Source organism: Panthera leo, chromosome B4 (genome assembly GCF_018350215.1).
Source record: "Panthera leo isolate Ple1 chromosome B4, P.leo_Ple1_pat1.1, whole genome shotgun sequence".
In the NCBI taxonomy this organism is placed as follows: Eukaryota; Metazoa; Chordata; class Mammalia; order Carnivora; family Felidae; genus Panthera; species Panthera leo.
In genome coordinates this window covers 99,567,751-99,591,757 of record NC_056685.1, presented here as the reverse complement: position 1 = coordinate 99,591,757, position 24,007 = coordinate 99,567,751, and the positions used below count along the sequence as shown (strand labels likewise).

Here is a 24,007-nt window from a genome sequence, read left to right as displayed (position 1 = left end):
AGAATCCATTTCCTAGTGTTAATATTTTTACCATCTGGGGAGGATGAAGATTTTCAAAATTATCAAGTCCTGATCCCTTTTTGTTTAATAGTTCTTCCCTAAACTGTCTCTCTTTTCTTGAATTTTACTCTTACGTAGCAAGAATAAACCAGTAGTCACCTTCAACACTTTGCTTGGAAATCTCCTTAACTGTATAACCAAATTCATCATTTACAAGTTCTGCTTTCAACATAACGGCAGGAGGTAATTTTACTAAGTTGTCTGCAACTAGGATTCCCTTTCCTCTAGTTTCCAATAACATGTTCCTCATTTCCTTCTGAGTTCTCAATGTTAATGTCCTCATTTTCATATTTCTACTGATAATCTGTTCATGCTTTATCATGCTTTTCAACATTCTTCCAGCCTCCACCCACTGCTCAGTTCCTATACCATGGACATATTTTTAGGTATTTGTTACAAGAGCACCCCACTTCTAGATACCAAAATCTGTATATTTTATATTTATGTGCAACAAATCCCATAAATTTAGCAGCTTAAAACAATACACTTTATTATCTCTGTTTCTGTGTGGGTTAAGAGCCCAGGCACACCTTAGTTGGGGTTTCCACTTTTGGGTCTCTCCTGGTTACACCGAATGTTTTGGGTGGCCTCTGTTCCCATTTGGAGGCTCAAGCAAAGAAGAATCTGCTTCCAGATTCTCTGAGATTTTTGGCAGAATCCATTTCCTTGCAGCTGTAGGACTCGGGGCTGTAGATGTTTTTTGCTGGCTGCCATCCAGAGGCTGTTTTCAGTTTCTAGAGGCCACCTGAGTTTCTTGCCACATGGTCCTCTCCATAGGCAGTTCACAACACAGCAGCTTGCTTCATCAAAGCCAGCAGGAAAATGAGAAAGAACAATTCTGCTACCAAGATGGATTCTTACATAATGTAACATAATGATGAGAGTGATGTATCCCACCACATCTATGATATTATAATATAATATAATTATGGGAATAATATCCTATTACCTTTGCCAAATTATATTGGTTCAAAGCAATTTACAGGCTCCATCTTATGAAAATTAATAAAGGGAAACCTCACTAAAGTGGACTTGGGATAATAGAAGGAAAAGCTGGAATGGGAAGCCATACCACTTAGTGTCAATTATAGGGAGAATTGTCAATTACAGATCCCTGAAACAAGCATTCTCAACAGGCAAGAATCATTAATCACAGGCCCCAAGAGGGAAAGATGTACATTGCATCTGCTACAAGAAACTAACTACCCCTGTAACCCTGCCAATGAGAAACTGCCACTACCCTAGACTCGTGCTTTTCTCCAATGGATTTTTGTTTAAAAACAAACCCTCCCAATGTCCTCCTTTTCCATAAAATAACATTCTTTGCCTTTGTTAGACAATCAATAGTTTTGCTATAACTTGCTGGTCCTGAATTGCAATTCTGTTTTTCCAAAATAAATCCATTTTGGGCTGGCAAAATACCTTTTATTTTTCAAAATACCTTTTATTTTATTTTCAAAATACCTATATTTAGGGGTAGGAGCTTAAAGAAGGACATTAATATTGGAAGACAGAGACCACTGGGAGCTACCTTAGGGTCTATCTGCCACACACACATAATTTCTCAGGACTATTTTTAAGGATGCAATGCTAAAACTTCATTGAAAAGAGCACACAAAGGAATTCCGAGATGCAGTATCTCTCCTCCATAAAAGCAGAACTTGCCCTGGATATTAGATTGGGCTAGGCTGGTAAGTGGAGCTCAATTAGTTTCTGTTGTAGACAGAGCATTTTATCAAGTATGAACCTGGCAGATCTTGACAGCTCAGAAAGAGCAACAGAAGTAATTGAATATAAAGGGGAAAACTGTTAAAGAACATTTATCACACACACAAAAAACTAGTTTCTTCAGTTCTCTCTATTTCCATGGTGTCTGTCACCTCAAGTGGTAGCCACCACTCATTCTACTTTGCTAGAATGACTATCATTCACTTTACTTTGGTCATTTGTCAAATCATAAAGATGAAATCAGATGATTGTCAGGTCACATGTTGGCTAGGGATGGAATTACAAAGAAAGGAAAATCATGACACTTGGGGAAATAGTTATGAGGAAGGAAAACCAATGGAGGACTTAAGAAAAGGACTTGAGTCAGAGTCATCTGACACCATGGCTAGCACACTGAATTTTTAAAATTCTCACATAAAACTTCTAAAATGGTTACCTTAAGATTATACTGGCTAAATAGGGTTGTTTCCTTTACTTAAAATTGGGTTAGTGTTCTTTGAAGTCTAAAGAAATAGGGCTACCATTGGTTGAATGTATTGTATGTACAGGCCACAATTTCACAACATTTTTATGGGATAGATGCTATTTTCAATCCTTTCTCCTAAGTATGGGGAAATTGTTCATCTCAGTTAGGATGTTGAGTAACTTGCCCAAGGTCACACAACAAGTAAATGAGATAGCCAAGATGCCAGAGCATACCTGCTGACTCTAAAGTTAAAGCCTTTAGCCACTGCATTACAGTGTTGCCTCAGGCTTCAAGATAGAGGAATCTCAAAAAAGTTTTTAATATTCAAAAATAATTTAAGTTTTTCCGTACCTCATTTTAGTCTATCTTAAACTAGTGAACTTAAAATTTGTTCTTCTTCTGGAAGATGCAAACTAATCTGTAGTGACAGAAAGCACATCAGTGGTTACTGGAGGATGGGAGAGGGTTGGGAGGGCCAGGAGACAGGAAGAAGGAAATACAAAGTGGCACAAAAAACTTTTAGGAATGATAAATATGTTCACTATTTTGAACTATGGTAGCGATAGTTCACAGTTGAATACATGTCAAAACTTACCAAATCATACTTTAAATTGTACAGTTTATTGCGTGTCAGTTATTCTTAATATTACAGACGAGGAAATAGATATCAAGAAGTTAAAGTCCCTTGTCCAAGATTAGCCAGAGAGGCGGTAGTAGAGACAGGATAAAATACAGTTTTAAAAATTCTTGAAAAAGTACTGTTTTTCCCTCTCAGTTTGATAATTTGTCCCTACATGGTTTCAAAAAGGGCTTGAAGAGACATAAAATATGAAATATATATTATAGGAAGAAGATTGTATTTAAGAACTCTCAGTTAACTTACATATCTCAGTTGAGCACTGGAAATCCATGGTGAATTCATTTAATGAAAAAGTTTAATGTATCTCATTAGAAGTTTGTCATCACGAGCAATCTGAGAAATATATATTTTTAGGAATTTTATAATTATGTGACCAGCAGGGGGCAACTAAATACTTCAGAAACAGCATCATATATAGGAAAACAAATTAAAATTGGAGACTATGAACATTCTCAGTTGTACAGAATTTAATTCTTTTTAAAATGATAAGTAACACCTAGCCATACATTCTCACAATATTGCATTTGTGAAGACAATTAGAACACTCCCCTAAGTAAAATCTATATACTAAGGCCTATATGTGGCAGATTGTTTTGGTTGTTTTTTCAGTCTACAAGGTTCTTTGCAAAAATCTATGAATTTTATAACCATTGAGTTTTTTTTAACTTTGTGTTATATAATATATAATACACATTGACATACATCTGTAGGTTATTCTAGGATTCTGAGATTTCACTTGATATTCTAAGATCAAAGTAATTAAGATTTGCATAGAATCTCATTTTTAACCTAAAATTTAATAAAGTATCATTTCCTAACCTTCTTTTAAGACTAATTTTTAGATTGTTATATTAGTCATGGTTCTCCATTGAAACAGAACCAACTGTGTTAGAAGAGACCTATATGGTCAAATAATCCAAACTTCCTCCAGACAAAACTACAGTAACTGGCACAACTAGTTTAAATTTAAACTAAATTTAAATAAATTGAATTAAATATGTCTAGTAGTGGTGGAGTTCTGCCAGAGCTCCTGTGTGGAGTTGGGAAGTACTATAGGATAAAGGTTAAGCATGAATTCAGGGGTCAGATTATCCAGGTTCACATAATGCCTTCTCTACTTACTTTCTGTGTAACATTGGATGAGTTACTTAAATTTGCTAATCCTCCATTTCCTCACCTATACAAAAAGGACAGTAATAATAGCTATTCATAGTACAAATTGCTAGTGTAAATCAATATTCAGTTCTCTTTTTCTTCTGGGCACTCAGTAGAATGACTGTCATTTCTCAGCACCCCTGCAACTGGATGGGCACATGTGATTCTGTCTGTTCAATGAAATACTGTGCAATTGACACGTGTCAGTTTCTAGATGAGGCCATGAAAGGTCAATATGAAATTTTTTAGTGTTTATTCTCCTACTGGGACAATCATGGAAAAAGACTCATATTAAGATGGCACCACAAGGTTAAAGAGCCTAGATTATTATGTCATCACATAGAAGACATGAGCCAGAGCCAACCTGGAGCCAGAGCCAACATTTTGGAATTAGACATAAATCTCTGTTCAGTTAAATCATTGACTTTTTTTTCCAGCTGCAGAATAACCTAGACTATTCTGTTCTGTCGGAGTTGTTCTGATGATTCAATCATAGTATGAGAATTGCTTGTCTGATAAACAATAAGAACTCAAATATTGTAATTATTATGTTGAATCAATCATTGATATTGAATCAACGAATATAAAGCATTACTTTGTTGTTGATTATTATAATGATTCAAAACTCAGTCAAATTAGAGTACCAGGTAACTTTTGTTTAAAGTATTCTAACTCTTTGAACTTCTCCTTGGAACATTGCCTAACACACAGTAGGCATTCAGCAATAAATGAACAAATTCTTGTTTTGCTGATTATCTGATAATTGCTATCATTTTTTTCTGAGATCTTTTATTCTCTTGTTAGACTGGCAAGATTCCATTTTCCATTTTTTTTTATTAGACCTAGCTTCTCAATAACTGTTCTATCAATAACGGGGCTTAGCCAGTGACAGCTCCTTATATATCTTACTCTCTTCTGAATTCAGAAACAATTGATAGGGTGTCAGATAAAGATGAAAACCACCTTCTTACTGATAAAGCTGCTTAGACAAAGGACTTCAATGTACAGCCACAATGAAGCTTTTCAATACTTTTCCCCAGGTCCAAATGGGAGATGGCATAATAAAAGGAAAATGTGGGTCTTCAGGACAGATAAACTTGGACAGAATCAGTGCTCCACACTCAGTAAGGTCAAATGTAGAAAGAATGAGGGTTAGGATTCAGGCCTGCCTGTAAAAGCAAGCCCAGGCTCTGATCCATGTGTATTTAGTTTATTACACAGAATGAGAAACAGGACAGAACATCATCTGTTGTGGGTAGGTAGATTGAAAAATATGGCAAGAAAGGGGCTAGGTCTTATTTTCTTCTTCTTAAATCACCAATTAAATAAAATAGCTCTTTCTACTTAGGGAAAATAGCAGAAATAAAAATGGAAGGTACACTTCCCTAAAGTTCTGAAAGTAGCATATTTCTAATTTAAGATCCAGGTAGGAGAACACCTAAATATATAAGTATATAAATTTATAAATACATAAATGTCTAACTGAAGATTACAATAATTAGAGATTATATATATATGATTATGTTGCTCAGGAGGGAGGACTAGGCTAGAAATACATATTAGATAGACTAAAAAGAATGAGAACACAAGATCCATTTTCTCCTCTCTTTTCTAGGAAGAAGATATAGAGTGAAAAGAGAAGAGGGCTGAGTATGAAATTTTGGAGCAATGAAGAAATAGCCGAGAGAGGGGCGCCTGGGTGGCGCAGTCGGTTAAGCGTCCGACTTCAGCTCAGGTCACGATCTCGCGGTCCATGAGTTCGAGCCCCACATTGGGCTCTGGGCTGATGGCTCAGAGCCTGGAGCCTGCTTCTGATTCTGTGTCTCCCTCTCTCTCTGCCCCTCCCCCGTTCATGCTCTGTCTCCCTCTATCTCAAAAATAAATAAACGTTAAAAAAAAAAAAAATTAAAAAAAAAAAAAAAAAAAGAAATAGCCGAGAGAGAGAAACTTGCAAAGAATGAGAAAGAGTCAGAAAGGTAAGAAGAAAACTAGTATGATGACATAAAAACTAAATAATAAATAAGTGAATTTCTGCCAAAGATCAACAGAAGCATACAAAGAAGTTGCCAATTGGTGAGGACTGCTACAGTGAAAAGGCTACATGAATCTAGAGCTGAGCCCTATGAACCATGGGTAAGATGAAAAGGCAAAGGAAAATCTGCAAGCAGAGAGGTTTTAAAAAAGTAAGCAGCTAAGTTGATGCCCTGGCAGCCTCTTAATGCTGGAATGTTTAGTCTTGTGTTGATGATGATTCAGAAGCTATATGTTAAGGCTTAGTAAGAAATAGTGATTTTCTTAAAAAAAAAAAAAAATTCTGTTACTATGAAAGTAGTATGTGCAGGACAGAAAGTTGGAAACTATATATAAGTAAAATAGAAGAATAAAAACATCCATATTTCCCATCTATTACCACTGTTAACAGCTTATTGTATATCTTTGCATACCTTTATCCCTATATATGCGTATAAATATATATATATTTAACCAAAATAGTTTCATACTTGTGCAGTTTTACAACTTGCTTTTTAAAAATTAACAATCTCTAACCTTTCCAATAAATGAATTTTCATCTTACCTAAAACCCAAATTCAGATTTTCCCATTAGTCTCCAAGTTATCTTTTCTCTGAAGATTACTAACTAAAAGTAAGGAATTATTTATTTTTCCTTTCCTGCATAAACCATATTTTAAGGTAACCAAATAGTTCTAGGTATAAAGGCAAGCTCTATTTTACTGAAAAAAATGTCAGAATATAAAATGAATAATGGAATTAAAATTATTTTGCAATTTTTATTAAGATTATTGACTTGTGCAAGGGTTTACAACAAGTATTAAAACATGAGGTTTATAGAAGGGGAACTGGGTATATGCATAGTATCAAAGTAATACGAAACAAATTACTTCCCAGTCACAAGTTTATAAAGTAGAAATGAGACTGCCATATCATTAATTCAATTATCAGTCTGAGCATCAATAACTATGAATCAATCAAATAGCATGAAAGATGCTGTAAAAACAATATACTACATCACCTATAAATATTCTAGCCCCAAATGTTTAATTTGAATCCATCAAATCTCTACATCTGATATTTTTAAAACATTTCAAAAAGCGATTTTTACATCTACTGAATATCATAAACAAGATATCCTGGATATTCTATTGAATATCAGAAACATTGTGAGGGTAGAAGAATAAGGAAATGCATGTATTCCTGTATTGTGCTTAAAGATAATTTTTTTTTTACTATGATTCGTAGTAAACCGAATTATAGTAAACTTAAGAAATAAGTTTGGCAAGAGGGGATTGGCTTAGAGTGTGGACTCCATGTACTGCAACACTCTAAAGGCTGTTTGAAGTCTTACTTGAATGGAAAACAAAACTCTGAAGTTGAGTCTATCTCCTGATTGCTGTAGAAGAAGCTTTCATTCTTACATCACATGTGAGACTGATACCTAAATTGGGGAATGTACAGATTCTTAGATAAATCTACTTCCGTAGCCTGAGGTTATGCCCATCTATGTATATTCTATAATTCTCAGAATTAGGCCAGCTGCCACAAAGCCTTGGTATCAACGTAAGGTTGGTAGAGTATACAGTCTGTGTGTAATTGTTTTTACCACTGAGTAAAGTGAAAATACAGTTAGTAAAATTGTGTACAATGTAATATTCCCCAAAGATAGTAATCATAATAATTCATGTTTCTTGAGTTAATTCTCATAACAACACTGTAAAATAAAAAAAAAATTTAACTCTACAGATGAGGAAAGAGGCTGGGTGAGGTGGCAGGGCTAGTAAATGGCAGGGCTAACATTAGAACTGAGATATATCTGACTTTAGAGGTGGAGGTTAACTGCACTATACTGTACTAGTTCAGTGAGTCAAAGTTATATTGACAAGCTTTGTAACATTGATTAAATTGATTGAGATTTTTCTTTGGACTTGATAGTGATATTAACTCATAACAGTTTCTGGATTATAACTGCTAACCTAATGGGAACATCCATGCATAAAATGAAAGCACTTAGTTCTTGTCAAATATTAGCACTGAAGAAATAAAACATTAACAGAATACTTTCAACTTCCCCCCCCCCCCCCCCCCCCCCCCAGAAAACAGTCAGTGCTAGTCAGGCAAAGCTTAAACTTTCACTTGACTTTTTGTTGCTACTTTTTATGAATTTGACAGTTGTGCATTTGGAATCTGTTCAAATTCTATTTGTAGCTGAATCATGTGAATGCCAAGGAGATCAGTACATCTGCTTCTTAGCATCTCTAATCTGTATTTGCAGAAGGCTTTATATAAATTTGAACATGTTAACGTGCTTAATCAGATTTATTTACCACAGTTCATATGATGTTTGGCCTTTCACCATGGCTTAACAGAGGTTTGGAGCAAATAACAGATTGCATGAGTTGCTTTTGACTTGAATACTTTTACCAAAAAATAATCATAGACACGACAAAGAGGAAATGATTACTATCTTACAGGTAGAAAATAACAAGTAGTAGGTGTAGAGTACATGCCCATGGATTTGACCTACAGGTAGAGAAAAGAAAGTGACATAATATGAAGGATTTTTTTTTCCCTAAAGCATGGGCCCAATTATATAGCATGTGTCTCTAGATAATGAGACATTTAAAAACACCATAATCAAATATCATTATCATATCTAAAACAATTAACAATAATTCCTTGATATCAGGTAATATCCAACTAGTATTAATATTTCCCTGGTTGTCTCATTAATGTCCTTTGTAAAAGTGCTTTGAATCAGAATCTAAAAGAGGTCCACGCATTGCATTTGGTTGATATGTCGAATGAGTCTATTTTAATACATTAATAGTAACTTCCTTTTTTTTCTTGACCTTATTTTGCCATAAAGGTCATTTTCCTCCATAATTTTCCCTGTTCTTAGTTGAGATAATTGTCTTCATGGTGTACTACTTTTGTAATAACTTCAGGAAGGAGGGGTTGGGATGCAAACAATGTCAGGTCCAAGACTATTGGCTGACAGCAAAAGATACTCAGAAGTAATCAACACCGTAGGACCACAAGCAGTGAAGTATTTGGCCATCTCTGGAAAGGAGCTGACATTTAAAAATGAAATCATAAATAGATGTATCCGAACTCCAGTCCATTTCCAGGAGGGTGTTATAGGGATTAAGGGTTAAAGGAAACCGGTGGCAGAATTGAATTGGGAGTCTGGTCTCAGCTGTCTGTGCATATAATAGCAGGCAAAAGTTAGGCTCCCATGGGAATTGACAGAAAACAACTAAGGGAAAATATCAGCAGGGCTTAGAACAGAGGGATGAACCTGACAAGAATGCATTGGACAGACATTACTGGAATATAGGATAGGTGTCTTCTTTCTTCACCTTGCCACCTTTGGGTACCAGTGTTCTGGAGGATTTAGAAAGATAATAAATACTTAGGAGATTTGACAAAAGGCATCTAGGTAACACCTGCTCTTGTTGGGAGTGGTACGTAGATTTCTACCTGATGATGTTGTGTGTATGGAACTTTCATTCCCAGCAGAGAACAACAGAAATGAGAGTTTTGAAACACTGTTAGTTTATAGGGCGAGTCTCTTGATAGCTTCCCATTCATTTCAGAAAAGAGGTGGAGTAACTTACAGATACTTAATTTTTTTTGTAACTAGGATGGGCCTTGGACCCAGTAAAAACTGATAACTTATTAAATTGAAAGAATTAATGTACAATCTAGTTCATATGAATTACTTGTGAACTGTCAGAAAGTTTATAGATGTATAATACAGGTTGGACAAAGCTAACTGGAATAATCTATACTAATATAATATAGAATCTCTCGAACATTAAAAACTATAAAGAAATGGAATTCATTTGGACATTCTGCAGTGAAATTATAGATTTGGTTTCATCAAGAAAGCATTAAAGAAGTAAGTATGTTTCAAATAATCTCATGTGGTTGAGGAAAACAAAGAGAGTAAAGCTTTGGTAAAAAAAAAAAAAAGTAAGTTATAATTTCTCTGCATTGTAGTTACCACAACTTTGGAAATTTAAGGAATTATGCATCCTATGCTTTTCATGTTTACATAATTGTGACAAACAGCTTTTTATACACTTTGTCTTTTTAAAAATTCTTTTTCTTATTTTAAGTAGGTCCCATGCCCAACATGGGACTTGAACTCACAACCCTGAGATCAAGAGTTGTACACTCCATTAACTGAGCCAGCCAGGCACCCCTATGCTCTCCTGAAATTGAAATGAAAATCATACTTATAGCTGGGACTGTGTAGTCCAGGTAGATATCAGAAAGAAATGGGTTCTTCTTCTTCATTTAAAAATTTATTTGGAGTTCAGGATGCCCCCTGGGCTGACTTAAACCTCAGGAGTCAATCTTTACAGCCTGAGCATAAACTTTCTAACTATTTCCAGAGATAAGTGTTAAAAGTCATAGCATGCATCTAATTTTGAATAGGCAATGTGGGTGGAAAGGGTAGGCAGAGCTTTTCAATAAGACTTAATTGCCCTTAACCTGTGAATACATAATTATATAATTTGTTATGATGAACTTTCATTTTTAGACTTCTATGGTGGGACTCATTAATTCTTCATAGATATGTGAAAAATAACTCTAATACTCTATTACTCTAAATCATGATCTCCTAAATATATGCTAATTTCTTAGTCTGATTATTAATAAATCATCTCCGCTGGTACATTATGCAAATTTGAAATAAAAATGTCATGAAGAAAAACACTTAAAATGCTACAGCAGTACAGTTATTTAAAAAGAGAATATCAATAAAATATTAATATAGTTTTGCCTATATGGATAAGAGAAAAAAATAAACGAAAATGTTTAGTGCTTTTGCTTTTTTTCAATTAAAAAATTTTTATTTATTTACAGAGAGAGAAAGAGCATGTGGGAGAGGGGCAGAGAGAGAGAGATGGGGAGAGAGAATCCCAAACAGGCTCAGTGCAGTCAGCACAGAGCAAGATGCATGGCCCTATCCCACCAACCATGAAATCATGACTTGAGCTGAAATCAAGTCAGATGCTTAACCGACTGAGCTACACAGGTGCCCCTAGTGTTTTTGCTTTTAAGGGCATATACCAGATGGAAATAATAATACAAATGGGAAAAATACTTGCTCTGATGAGGTCTGTTTAATAGTAAGTATAAGGTAAGAATCTGATTGGACTTACTCTGATGTTAGGAATATGAGTGAGAGCTATATTTTCTTTTAAAAATATTATTAAGTAATTTTAACAATTCTGTTTTGCATAGTTGGTGGGTTTTAGATTCATGCAAGTATTTACCACTTTCAATGCTCTTACTTCAGTCTTAACTCCAGATCTTTTACAGGGGGATCATTTTATTTTTGTCTGAAGAGAGAAATTTCTTTAGACTTTCTATTAGTGAGAGTCACTATTAGCAGCAAACTCTGCTTTTGTTGGCCTAAAAATGCCTTTGTTTTGGCCCCATTTTTTTTTTGTGGTGGGGGAGGAAGGGCAGAGGGAGAGGAGAGAGAATCTTAAGCAGGCTCCACACCCAGCCCTGATTCCAACTTGGGGCTGGACCTCATGATGCAGGACTCAATCTCATGACCGTGAGATCATGACCTGAGCTAAAGTCAAGAGTCTGATGCTTAACCAACTGAGCCACCCAGGCACCCCTGGCCTCTTTCTTAAAAGACCTCTTCAAATAGGCATTGGATTTTCTTTTAGCCCACTGAAGGTGTTATTCCATGGTCTTCTGATTCTATTGTTCCTAATGAAGGTCAATTACCAGACACTTTGAGAATAATCTATTTTTTTCTCCACTAATTTCAAAGGTTTCTTTTCCTTTTGTTTTTTTGGTGTTTTATAGTTTTGCTGTGATGTATATAACTGTAGATTTATTATTCTTTAATTTGCTTGGGATCTGGGGGACTTCTTAATCTGTGAATTGGAATCTTTCATCAGTTCTGGAAAGTTTTCAACCATTATCATGTCTAATATTGCTTCTGCCACATTTTTTTCTTTCCTATTCTTTTGGAGTATCAATTTATTTCAGACTTTCTCATAATGTCTTCAATGTCACATAAAGTCTCTTTTATATTTTTCATTTTTTTCTTTTTCTATTGCATTTGGACAACTTATTCATCTCTACCTCCCAGTTCATTAAATTGTACTTCTGCTATGTCAAGTAGACTATTAAATGTGTCCCCTGAGTTTTAAATTTTAATAACTTATATATTTTAATTCTTTAAGTTCCATTTAAAAAATATCTTTGATTATTCTTTATACTTTCTTGTTTTATGTATGTATTTTCAAGGTCATCTTTTATTCCCTTATTCATATTTTATATAGTTATTTTATAGTCTCTGTCTGGTAATTTCAATATCTGAAGTCTTTTTAAATGTTTTTGCTATCTTATGTTCACTGTTTCTCACTAATGGTGTCTTATTTTCTTCTGTGCTTGTTATTTTTTAAAATGTGAGCTATTTTCCTAAGACTTTTACTTATTATTCTTTAAGGCTTAAATTGAAGATGGGTTCCTCCAGAGAGGGCTGGCATTTGCTTCTGCCAGATGTCTGAAAGTACTATCAGTCAAACATTCTTCTCAATTATCAGCTGAATACCTTCTGGGATCATCCAGGTAATATGAATTCAAGTTATATTTTTTTGTGTGCATAAGAGCTGGATTGTGAGTCTAAATTCTCAGATATGATTTTGCTTTTCCCCTCTCCACTAGGTGCCACGTTTAAGACAGTAATTTTCTTCGTAGAATATAGGGGAGAGGTGTGTATGCTACTAAGGGGCAAGTTTATTTCTAATACATCTTTACAGTAAATGAATAATCCTTGGAAATGCAGCTTTCTGTGTGCATAGGGAAGGTCATGGGTTTTGTCTTTTATAAGGCCATGAACACCAAAGCTCATGTTAACTGGATTTGGCAAATGCCCTTGGGGTCATTTGGAGTGAAACTCTCTAGGTTTCTGCCTTCATTCCAGTTTTGAACTACTAATTTCTTTATTACCAGTTAATCAATATAGTTAATAGAATTTAAAACATTTTTCCAGGATTTTTGTTTCCAGTGTGATCACTGAGTGAGGTATATAAGCCATGATATTGCCAGAAATACAAGCCTATATTCTTTGTATTTTATTATCCAAATTTTCATCGAGGGATATTTAAGACAAATAATATTAAACAGAAATACTTAAAATCAATATGTAAATACTTTGCATGAAAATCTGTAGATTTTTCAAATAGACTTTTTTTTTAATGTTTATTTCTTTTTGAGACAGAGAGAGACAGAGTGTGAGCTGGGGAAGGGGCACAGAGAGAGGGAGACACAGAATACAAAGCAGGTTCCTGGCCCTGAGCTGTGAGCACAGAGCCTGACACAGGGCTCAGACTCACGAACCCCAAGATCGTGACCTGGGCCGAAGTCGGATGCTTAACCAACTGAGTCAGCCAGGCACCCCAGACTACTTTTTTAATATAAAAAAAATTTTAATTTATTTAAATTATTTTAATGCTTACTTTTTAGGGAGGGAGAGAGAAAGAGTACGAGTGGGGAAGGGGCAGAGAGAGAAAGAGACACAGAATCTGAAGCTGGCTCCAGGCTCAGAGTTGGCAGCACAGAGCCCAACACAGGGCTCAAACTCATGAACTGTGAGATTGTGACCTGAGCTGAAGTCGTATGCTTAACTGACTGAGCCACCCAGGAGCCCCTAATATAAATTTTTGGTTGGGTGCTTACCACATACCTAGTTGATGTCTATTAATTATTTTATTTATTTATTTATTTATTTATTTATTTATTTATTTAGGGAGTCTGGGGATGCACATGTGCTTGAGTGGGGGAGGAGCAGAGAGAGAGAGAGAGAGAGAGAGAGAGAATCTTAAGCAGGCTCTGTGCTGTCAGCACAGAGCTTGACATGGGGCTTGAACCCACAAACCATGAGATCATTACCTGAGTGGAAACCAAGAGGCAGACACTTAACCGACTGAGCCAGCCAGGCATCTTGTAGATGTCTATTATTTTGTTTTATTAAATTGAAGATTATTATTGTTCTACAGTGCATTTAGCCTTTGAACCACTTATCTGTTGGCTTAAATTCACTTAAGCTGATTTGTGAGATTATACTATATAACAATTTCAAAAATCTCTGTGATTTAGAACAACAAATATTTATGATTCACTCTTGCTTCATGTTAGTAGCTGCAGGTCAGCTGCTGGTGTACTGCTCTAAAGGTCAGTTTCAGTTCTGCTCCACATATTTTCTCATTCTGAGACCCTATTTGGAACACGCCTTTCTCATGGCCAGGCAGCACAAGACCAAGAGATTGACCTGTATGTTGCACTCAAAAAAGCAGTTGGCATGTGTTACATCTACTCATAAGCCATTCGTTAGAGCAAGTTACATGGCCAAGAGTAATAACATAATCTACCACAGTCTTCAAAGTTGTATTGAATACCTTATTTATGTTTGAGGTTGCTGTCAATCTTCTCTGAGAAAATGAGGATTTTAACCTAAAATCTCCATTAGCAATCTTTGGCAACATAAATGTCTAAATGGATAGGCAAAAGTAAAACAAAAAAAACAGAAAACAACTTCAAGCCAATCTCTCTCATTCTAGGTCAGGGATGATGCATATTCTGTGGGAAAAATTATCGTGCCTGTCAGTGCTTTAACTGATTTGGAAAAAGAACTTCTCATTGTCAGAAATGTACAATGAATTAAACACTAGGCGTAAGAGATTCTTACTGGAGTTAAAATGGAATAGTTATAATAAAATTGGACAATTATATTAAAAAGTTTTATTAAAAATATTATTCTCAAAATAATTTTAAGAGTAGCAAACTTGCAGGGTATATAAACATAGCAAATGGGAGTTTTAGGATATTTTTCAGTTATAGCACAGGATCACACATTACAGTTTGTGTTTATGTTGTGATTACATCAAAATGCTAGTTTGATCATTTCCTGAAATCATACGATATTAGATGTGAAAGGATCTGAAAAGTATGTATTTCTCATTTGCAACGTATTGATACATCATTTTGTTGCAATCAATTGTGAGGTATGTCAAAATCATCATTCATGACAAGCAACTATTACTAGCAACAGTTAAAATACAATTACAAAAGATATACTTACATTTGTTGTCCCATAATATCTTCACTTTCATGAACTTGCATTGACTTTTTTTTTTTTTGAGTGTGGTTGATAGGAGTTATAGGTAGTCAGACAATAATTTGCGTAATCCTGGCTGTTTGTTTCCAATGTGAATATCATTCACTGAAAAAAAAAAAAAAAAGGTTGAATAACATTGGTTAAACAGCATATAGTCCAACTCCCTACTTTTTTTTAAAAATTAATTTATTTATTTGAGAGGGGGGTGGGGAGAGAGAGAATCCCAAGCAGACTCTCAGCCATCAGTGTGGAGCCCGATGCAGCGCTTGAACTCACAAACTGTGAGATCATGACCTGAGCTGAAACCAAGACCTGTGCCAAAGCCAAAACCAAAACCAAGAGTTGGATGCTTTAACCAACTGAGCCACCCAGGCGCCGCCCCCTCCCCCCCCCCCAGCAACTCCCTACTTTTTATCAGAGCTTGATATGCAGAGAGTAATTCGTCCAGTCACACATCTAATTAGCAGAGTCTGTATTACACCACCACCTTGCTTCCAGAACGGTGCTTTCCGTTCCAACAAAAGACTGTTTATTTTCAACAACCAATAGAAGAAATTTGGGCTGACGCAGGAGAGGATTGTCAAGGAGATTTGCCTTATTTTACTGATCTGTAGTTTTAGTTCCCAGAGTAAAGGAAAAGAACCAGAGAAACAGAGCCCAGAGGGTATATTTTGCATGTTATTTGTGCTCCAAGAACATTCTTTTTCAAATCTATTTGATTGCAACTCACACTAAGAAACACAGGTTAAATCACAACATAGGACACACTCTTATCCTTCCCCACAAATGAAACAAAAATTTCACAAAGCAATTTCTTGTCCACACTAAATGTGTACTCTGATCTTTATATTCTATTCCATTCCAGCCTATTTGTTAAAAAATAAAATTGAATTTTAAGTCAATTTAAAAAATAGTGCTCTAGAAAATAGAAGACATTTCAATCTGATGCCAAACTCCAAAGTTACTGAGTTAGTGTCATTCACACAATAATAAAACTTTTCTCATATTTATTTGAACTACAAAGACAGTATCTCAGACTTCAGAACAGAACCTGTAGAATCTTTCCTTCATTGGAACACCAGCTCATTACAATATCTCATAGATTCCAAGACCCATTGTTTCTCACATTTTAACATCTCTGAATTCAAGATGTGTCTTAAAAAATATCAGTGGCTTTGCATAGTTTAAATGGCAGTATTTTTCTTTCTTAACATGAAATAATGGTGAGTCCTAAAGTCTATTTCTTAGTGTGTCATGAAATACATTGATAATTACGATCATATAGGCCAAACTCTATTGGTTATTCAAGTATCCAGGTGATCAGAATGCTTTTTGAGGTCTTGTTAAGAAAACGTAATGAGGGCATAGAACTTGCTTAAGCAAAAACCCTTAGTTCTGGGCCAGAAGGAAAAATGACTTACAAACTGAGCAAACTTTTTCATGTGCTTGCATGGTTAGCAGGGTTTGATTATGATCTTTCTGCTTTTCTACTTCCTTCATTTCTGTATTGTTACTTTCTTTCCTCTGGCGATTGGCATTTCTATTCTTTTCCTCTCATCACCAGGGGTAGGCGGGGAGAGTTCCTCGGACCTGGGTTTAAAAGGAAAGCAAGTTTACGTCCAACAGTTAGGTACTTAAAAAAAAAAAAAGATTAGGCTTTATTTTAAAATTGCAACGAATTGCCAAATCCTGTGGATCTGTTTAAACTGCCACCAACCTAACACATTGTGAGACTTAATGACTGTAGAACTGGCACGAAAGATGCTGAACCTGACTAGGAACAAAAATAAGTTTGCTAGGCTATTTTCATCCCAGCGTGATTGAGACACACCATCCTTTCCTAAAAAAAAAAAACAAAAAACAAAAAAACAAAAAAAACCCCAAAACCACAAACTCTAATGAGGAAGACAGTAAATTAAATGCCACAATTAACGTGGTACTAGAAATAGGAACAATTTGTTACTGCTTTTCAAACCAGACACCACGATGCCTTCTTTTTTCCTTTGTCTAAAACTTTAGTTAAGCCGAGGCTGGGGAGGCGGGTCTCAAGCTCGGGCCTCCGGGCCTCCGAGTGGGCGTGGGGTCCTGGGCCAATACCAGTGAGCTCTATTGTGCAGTCTTCTCAGGTTAGGCAGGGCCCTGCAAGACCGGTCCAGACCACACCTCAGTAGATCACGGGCGGGCGGCGGTGGGCTCGAATCCCGAAGCCGCCCTCGGGTGTGCGGAGGCAATTCGGATGCGATAAGGCTCTGGCAGAACTAGGTGTTGACAGTTGTTCCCGCGCGACTCCCTCCCGGCCAGCCGGGGAGGCGTCTCCGCGGCCGCCTCCGCGCGCCGTCACGTGACGGGAAAGAGGGGAGGGGGGCTGGTGGCTGGAGCCCGCGAGCTGGGGGCGGGGCCTGGAGGGGGAGGGCGCCCAAATGTAGAGGATCTTGGCGGCTGTGGGTGCTGAGAGAGGCGGCGACGCGGCGCATGACAACATTAGGCCGCGACGCACTCGGGGCCAGGCGGTGGTGGGAGCTGTAGCCCGAGTGGCTGCAGCGTTAGCTTTCGCCGCGGCAGTGGTCGCAGCCAGTAGCGGGCGGACGGAGGGAAAGTGGAGCCCGCCCTGGCCAGAGGACCGCGGGCCGCGAGTTCCCGCCCCCCTCGCGGGCTGAGCCGGCAGCGCCTCCGCGGCCGCGAGCCAGCGCCCTCGGTCTGGGCTCGCGCCCTAGCTGCCTCCGGCGACAGCAGCCTAGAGAAGTTGGGGTCCGCCCGGGCGCGTGCAGGGCCCCGGAGGAATCGGCCTGCTCCTCCCCGCCTCTCCGGGGGCTCCGCACCGGTGAGTGTCACGCCGGTCCCTGGGTCGGGGGGGGGGGGTGGTGGTGGCGGGTCCGCACCCCTCCGGGAGACTGCACCCCCATCCCCACGTTCTGAGCTCGGGCCAGTGGGGACTCCCCGAGCCGGAGAGTTCCTCTTTGGCTCCTTTGTCCCTTTTCGGAGTGGGGGATTCCAAAGGCTGGCGGGGGTGGAGTATTTTGGGGCCCACAGGACGTGCGTCTGCAAACCTTACATAGCCGCGGAAGGGGCGGTGGGGGGGCGGTTGGTAAGAGCATTTTGACTGCCCCGAGTGACTCTTCCCGAAGTTTGGGCCGACCTCGGGGTCTCGCCGGAAGCCCCCGCCCGGGGGAGAGCTGGCGCTTTGTCACTTGGTGCGGTTAAGGCGAGGCTCCAGTTTTCCTGTGACAGCCCTAGAGGAGGCTGTGCCGCGCACCGCAGACCGCACCCGCCCTTGCAGAGCCGACACGGTGACACGGTGTTGTTGCTCTCAACTCAGTTCCTGTGGCCTCCTTGTAACATGGGAGGAAGGCGAAGCCTTTGCTGTACTTTTAAATGTATTGTTTGTTTCCAAGCCTTTTCTCAAGGGTGGAATCCGGTTCTAAGGAGCTTCCAATGGAGCATGCTTCTGGTTCATTGAGCCACCCACACAAGACCAGCTGAGTGAAGCAACAGTACTTGCAGATTTTCCATTCACAAAAGTCATTTAACACACTCTTCTTTATGAAAGACATCTGCCTTGGGGAACTTGCCTAATTTCATTTTATCTAAATGCTGTTTGAAATAATAGATACCTTGGGCGCCTATTTAAACAGATGGGAAAACTTCTCTAACTTATGGTGTAAGCATATTTGCGTTCAATAGTTTAATGAAGTTTTTGCCTTTCTAATCCTAGAGGAGCTGAGTGACTTTTAATTAGTATTAGAATGTCCTATGTATGGCAGGGTTATTAGTTTTTATTTATGCCCCTTGAAACTTAGCCTCAAATTAATGCCACTTTAGGTCTTTTCAGATAATCATTTAAAACAGGTTTGGTGTGTGTGTGTGTGGTTGTTTTTTTTGTTTGTTTTTTTGTTTTTTTGGGTTTTTTTTGGTTTTTTGTTTTTGCCTCCCTTAGGATTCCAAAGAAAGCAAGGATTGTGGAGAGACATGGGTGAATTGCTTGTTAGGGCTTCTTCATTCCATCAGGTGTTATCTAAAGTTGATCATGCTTAGCGACTATGGCCAATTTTTATGCTTGCTAGAACCTGTTTTACAGTGAAATTAAGATCATGCTAGTTTTATAGAACAGGTTGGGGAAGGGAGAGTAAGGGTATGCAGTTTGTCCTTTATAGAAGATATAGCTAATTTTACATATTTGTTGCCCCTTTTTTGTTAGTAACTGTGTATGAGATGACTACAATATGCCTGTTCAAAGTGCTGGGAAAGGGAATAGATGAAACATAAGAATTACTTTTTAGGTCTCTAATTATGGAGATTAGGTTGTTGCGGTCAATTTCCATGTGAACCGTTTGAGCCACAATACGTTACAGCTGCTTAGAAATGGTTTGATTAAAAATGGCTATGGTTTATTTCTTATTGAATATTAGTGTGGTATCTGTGATATCGGAAAGATGCTGCTGTCATTTTTCAGTTAGAATATTATTACATTTTGGAGGCAATCAGATGTGTTTCTTATAGCACATTTTTGGCACTTATAAATTTGGCCTTGTTAAAGAGCAAATTGCAGAATTTCTTTAGTGAGTACTCCTCCTACATTTAAACTTGGTTTAGAAATAATCCTTCAAGAGCAGGTTTCTTAGAGCATGGGTGACAAAATAGGAATTGATGCTTAGACGTAGTTTTCAAATTTTGTGGAAAATTCTTATGCTAATAGCAACACCTGAAGTATTATATTTGAATATAATACCCCAAGCTGAACACACTTATAGCAATGATCTTGGAGCATCAAGAGTTCAAAAGTAGAAGGCGTAAGTCCTGCTTGTGCTTTGTGGATATGACGTACATGTAATGCATATATACAATTTGAATTGAAAAGCCTCTGAGTACTGCATAATGAAGGTGGCTGGGTGCAAGGAGATTGGTGGAGATGCTTGATTGGAGCAGTTGTAGCTAAAGTATCATTTTCTTGTGGATACAACTCAGGAAGAGATGTCTGGACTAACCTGTAGAGGTAGATTTCACGTCCATGTGTGGGAAACCCCTGAGAGATTTTAGATCTGTCCTTTCTATCTTGGTTCCCCATTCCATTCCCTCATTTTCTCGAAGGCATGAAGTTGAAGGTCTGATCTGAGAGACCTTCCAGACTTTTTCCTCCCTGAAAAGTTTTATCAAGTATGCAAGGGAGAAAGCTTTCTTCAGAGGCCTTGTAGGAAATGAATGCTTGTCCTTGATCATACTCTTACACCCCATGTTATTTTTACCTTTTTTAAAGTTGCGAACCCTGTAAACCATCTATGATAGCAAGGGCCTGTCTTTTTTGCTCACCATCCACTCTGCAAATGCTTAATAGTTACTGAATGAAAACATACAGTTCCAGATATATGACAGGAGAATGAAAAGGAGTGTGTGATAATGTAGTCCGAAATAGATACAAGGAGTGAGGTGACAAGGAAGGATGTTGGATTGGGAGGAAGGGAGCAGGTCATAACTGGGAAACTTTCTTAGAGGAGGTAATTTGTGAGTTAGGTTTTGCAGAAAGCTGTATATCTGAAGATAAGCAGGTGTTTTAAGGGGGTAGACAGCATGAACCAAAGCATTTAAATTGGACTGGGTAATCATGGGATTAAGCACAGTGAGTCTTTTTTGGTAAATTATGAATAATTTTTCTTCCCCTTATAACTGTTCTCTTTCCCAGATAAAAAGATTGGCACACTTTATAAGAACTAAGATTTAGAGGACTTGAGTTTTGGAAGTGACAGTGGTATACTGAAAGCAAGAGCATTGAACTAGGGGGTTCAGAAAATTTGAAATGGATTTCTGATTAAATCTTATACAAGTAAGTGCCTTTGGGCAAATCACTGGGCCTTAGTTATCTCATTTGTAAAAGGAAGACCATAATCCTTATCCCATATGGTTATTGGGAGAATGAAGGTTCATAATGTGTATGGAAGTGCCTACTTCAATATCTAAGACATAGAACTTTATGTTAAATTGTTTAAAATGGATCTTTGTCTTTAGATTATTAAAAAATATTTTGGTGTATTTATCATGACCTCATATCTACTTGATCTTTGAGTTGACCCTTTAAATTACCTTTAAATTTATAAGTATCAAAATTTTAGATGCTTAGTTTTCTTTCAGTCAAACATAATGTTTTCTGACAGAAATGAGGCTTGTTTCATTTTAATGTTACCAGGAAAAATGCTAGATGCCTTAAATTTTTAAAGCTTTAAGTAAGGGATACGTGTGGCTGAAAATCTGAGCCTTTAGGCTTTTCTTCTTTATAGAATTTGTTTTTGAAGAAATAGTCCATGCCTATCATGTCATGTGTTCATTGTTGTGAAGACACAGGGGATTTTCCTGCTATTAAGGAAAAAAAAAAATTACCCAAAACATCCTCTATGTTTTTGGTGATTTGAATGACTATAAACCATGGTGGATCTCTACCTGTGTGCTTTATTTTAGAATTCGGTATTTTTTGAGTAGGCTAATGGACTTCTGTATCATTTCTTATCTAAGCTTTTTGCTGTGGTAGCTATTTGGCTATGAATCTCAATTTTTCACTATACTTTGTGAACTCTTTGTAGTGTTTATAATCCTTGGAGCAATCTGTCCTTTGTATAATATTTGGAAGGGAATTTTATTAAAAAAAAAAAACTAAAAAAAGTCTGGAGTTTTGAAATGATAAAGATGCCAGTTACTACCTTCCATATTCACAAACCACCAAAGAAAAGAGGAAATGGTTTTGGGGTTGGAGACTCTTCACGTAAAAAGGAGAAACTTTTGATTTAGGATTGTTAAAAACATGATGGATTCAGAAGGAGATTGTTAGAGCTCCGGCAGGTAGCTTAGTAGGTGTTGTTGTTGGTAATACTACTACTAATAACAGCTAATGTGTGTTGATTGCTATGTACCAGTTACTAGTTTGAAGTATTTGTCATGTTGGGGTACCTGGGTGGCTCAGTCAGTTGAGCGTCTGACTTCGGCTCAGGTCATGATCTCGTGGTTCGTGGGTTCGAGCCCCACATCGAACTCTGTGTTGACAGCTCAGAGCCTGGAGCCTGTATCACATTCTGTGTCTGTCTGTCTGTCTGTCTGTCTGTCTCTCTCTCTCTCTGTCTGTCTGTCTCTCTCTCTCTCTGCCCCTCCCCCACTCACACTCTGTCTCCCTCTGTCTCAAAAATAAATAAACGTTAAAAAAAAATTAAAAAAAAAAAAGAACATAGTGGATATAGTATTTTAAGGTGACTTGTTAAAATTTTTTGAATTCATACTTTTTTAGGGTAAGACTGACGTACAGACTTAGTACAGAGGATTTTTATATAGTAATATTTGAGGGTCACAAATCTGTGTAATTGCAATCTATCCTATTGAAATTTTTCACCACTGAAAAAGCAACTTGTGTTTTGACTGCCAAGTGCCACAGTAGTTTATCAGATTACATAATTTCTTACAGAGAAGACTCGGGCCCCTGTGGAAATTATGAAATCTGGGTAGGTAAGTTTTGATGGCGTGGGAGTATGGTAGGTCTGGGGAGAGAGCAGTCCACTCTAAGTAGCATTATCTGGGTAAGAGTAAACAGGTAGAACACCTTGAACATGAGGGCGCAGGTACATTTTTAAAGTACAGATTGGGGGTGAGGAAATTCTGAAGACCAGCCTTGCTACTGTATATTTTTGCCTGTTTTGACTGTAATAGCACTTAAAATCAGCAAGTCAAAAGTAAGGAAAAAACAATGCTGTGCATCATACTGGGGAGTTTGTAATGGTTCCTAGCCTGTTTTGCAAGATATGGGGGCTTTATAAATATTTATTAATGATCATAGAATTACTCTCTTACTACCTATTATTTTATAAATCTAAGGAGGCCGAATAGCATAGGCTCTGGAGCCAGACTACTTAAGGTCACAACCTGCACAGCCTCTTATTAGCTTATTGCCCTGTACCTGGTCTGGTGCTGACATGGCAGAAGAAGATGGTATATTTAGGCAGAGTAGGGCCCAGAGTTTTCATGGTTCTTATGTAGTATGAAAGAGATCTAGAAGTTCTCACATAATCCTAGTGAAAAAAATAGAAGTTAACAGAGTGGGAGCCAGCAAGCTTGTCATGAGGCTACTATTGTGAAGGCAGGGACCATGCAGTAATTGTTGGGGGGGGGGGGAGGGCAGCTCTGTAAGATTCAGCTCAGTGCCCACCACAGTTGGTACTCCCTCTTGCTGTAGTATAGTTAACACTGGGAAGTAGTTGCTCAGCTAGTAGTGCATTTCTGTCATTCTCTCCTCTACCCTTGTGATCCTTCCCTGCATCTAGGTGGGGCCATGTATGTGACTGATTTTCACTAGTGGAATGTGAATGGAAATGATGTGTTTTCACTTTAGCATAGAGTGACAGAAAAGCAGTTGTTCTTTCTCCAACTTTTTTTTTTCCAATCCAAGGAACCAGGAGCACTTAAGAGGGTGGTAGAGCCATGAGATTGGAAGGATTTAGAGTCCTTAAATTACCATGTGGAAGAAAGCTGTACATCAAAGAGGAGTGTACCCATAATAGATTGTAATTTTAATGAGAGATTTTAATTGTGTAAAGTTAATGGAAGATCTGGGGTTTGTTAAGCAGCTAGTATTGCTTTAACTGTAAGCTTGGGCTGCCTAGGATAGGTAGTTGAGCTCCTAAGAATATCCATACCAGCAAGAGCTGAGGTGGGACCAAGTTAATAGATCCACTGGATATTGTTATAATATTCTCATCAGCATGTGCCGTTATGACTCTCCTAAAACTCTGAAGCCCATGAGGACCCAGAGGGCATGGAT

The 24,007-nt window shown here is 37.7% G+C and overlaps 1 protein-coding gene and 2 long non-coding RNA genes across 13 annotated transcripts in view; 2 read left to right on the top strand and 1 right to left on the bottom strand.

Annotated features, from left to right (window-relative positions):
- LOC122224853 overlaps positions 1-5,739 on the top strand; it is a 28,691-nt gene extending 22,952 nt beyond the window's left edge. The window contains exon 5 of the long non-coding RNA XR_006204960.1: positions 5,665-5,739. This is a non-coding gene — a long non-coding RNA (uncharacterized LOC122224853). The remainder of the gene's footprint in view (positions 1-5,664) is intronic.
- On the bottom strand, positions 525-17,565 carry LOC122224852. Of its 3 annotated transcripts, none has more exons than XR_006204956.1 (5): positions 17,320-17,565; positions 16,644-16,812; positions 15,187-15,327; positions 3,138-3,227; positions 525-860 (listed from the first exon to the last, which is right to left on the bottom strand). It is a non-coding gene; the product is annotated as an uncharacterized LOC122224852 (long non-coding RNA). The 3 variants fall into 3 exon arrangements; XR_006204957.1 differs by having other exon boundaries at positions 525-856; XR_006204958.1 differs by lacking the exon at positions 525-860 and adding an exon at positions 2,654-2,672.
- Positions 16,350-24,007, top strand: part of OSBPL8 (oxysterol binding protein like 8) — a 152,414-nt gene continuing 144,756 nt past the window's right edge. For 5 of the 9 annotated variants that reach the window (XM_042947223.1, XM_042947214.1, XM_042947220.1 and 2 more), the window contains exon 1: positions 16,350-16,445. The gene's annotated coding sequence lies outside the window, so the exon portion shown is untranslated. Of the gene's footprint in view, positions 16,446-17,688; positions 18,044-24,007 lie in introns of those variants that run through there. The other 4 variants (XM_042947222.1, XM_042947221.1, XM_042947215.1 and 1 more) reach the window with 1 other exon arrangement.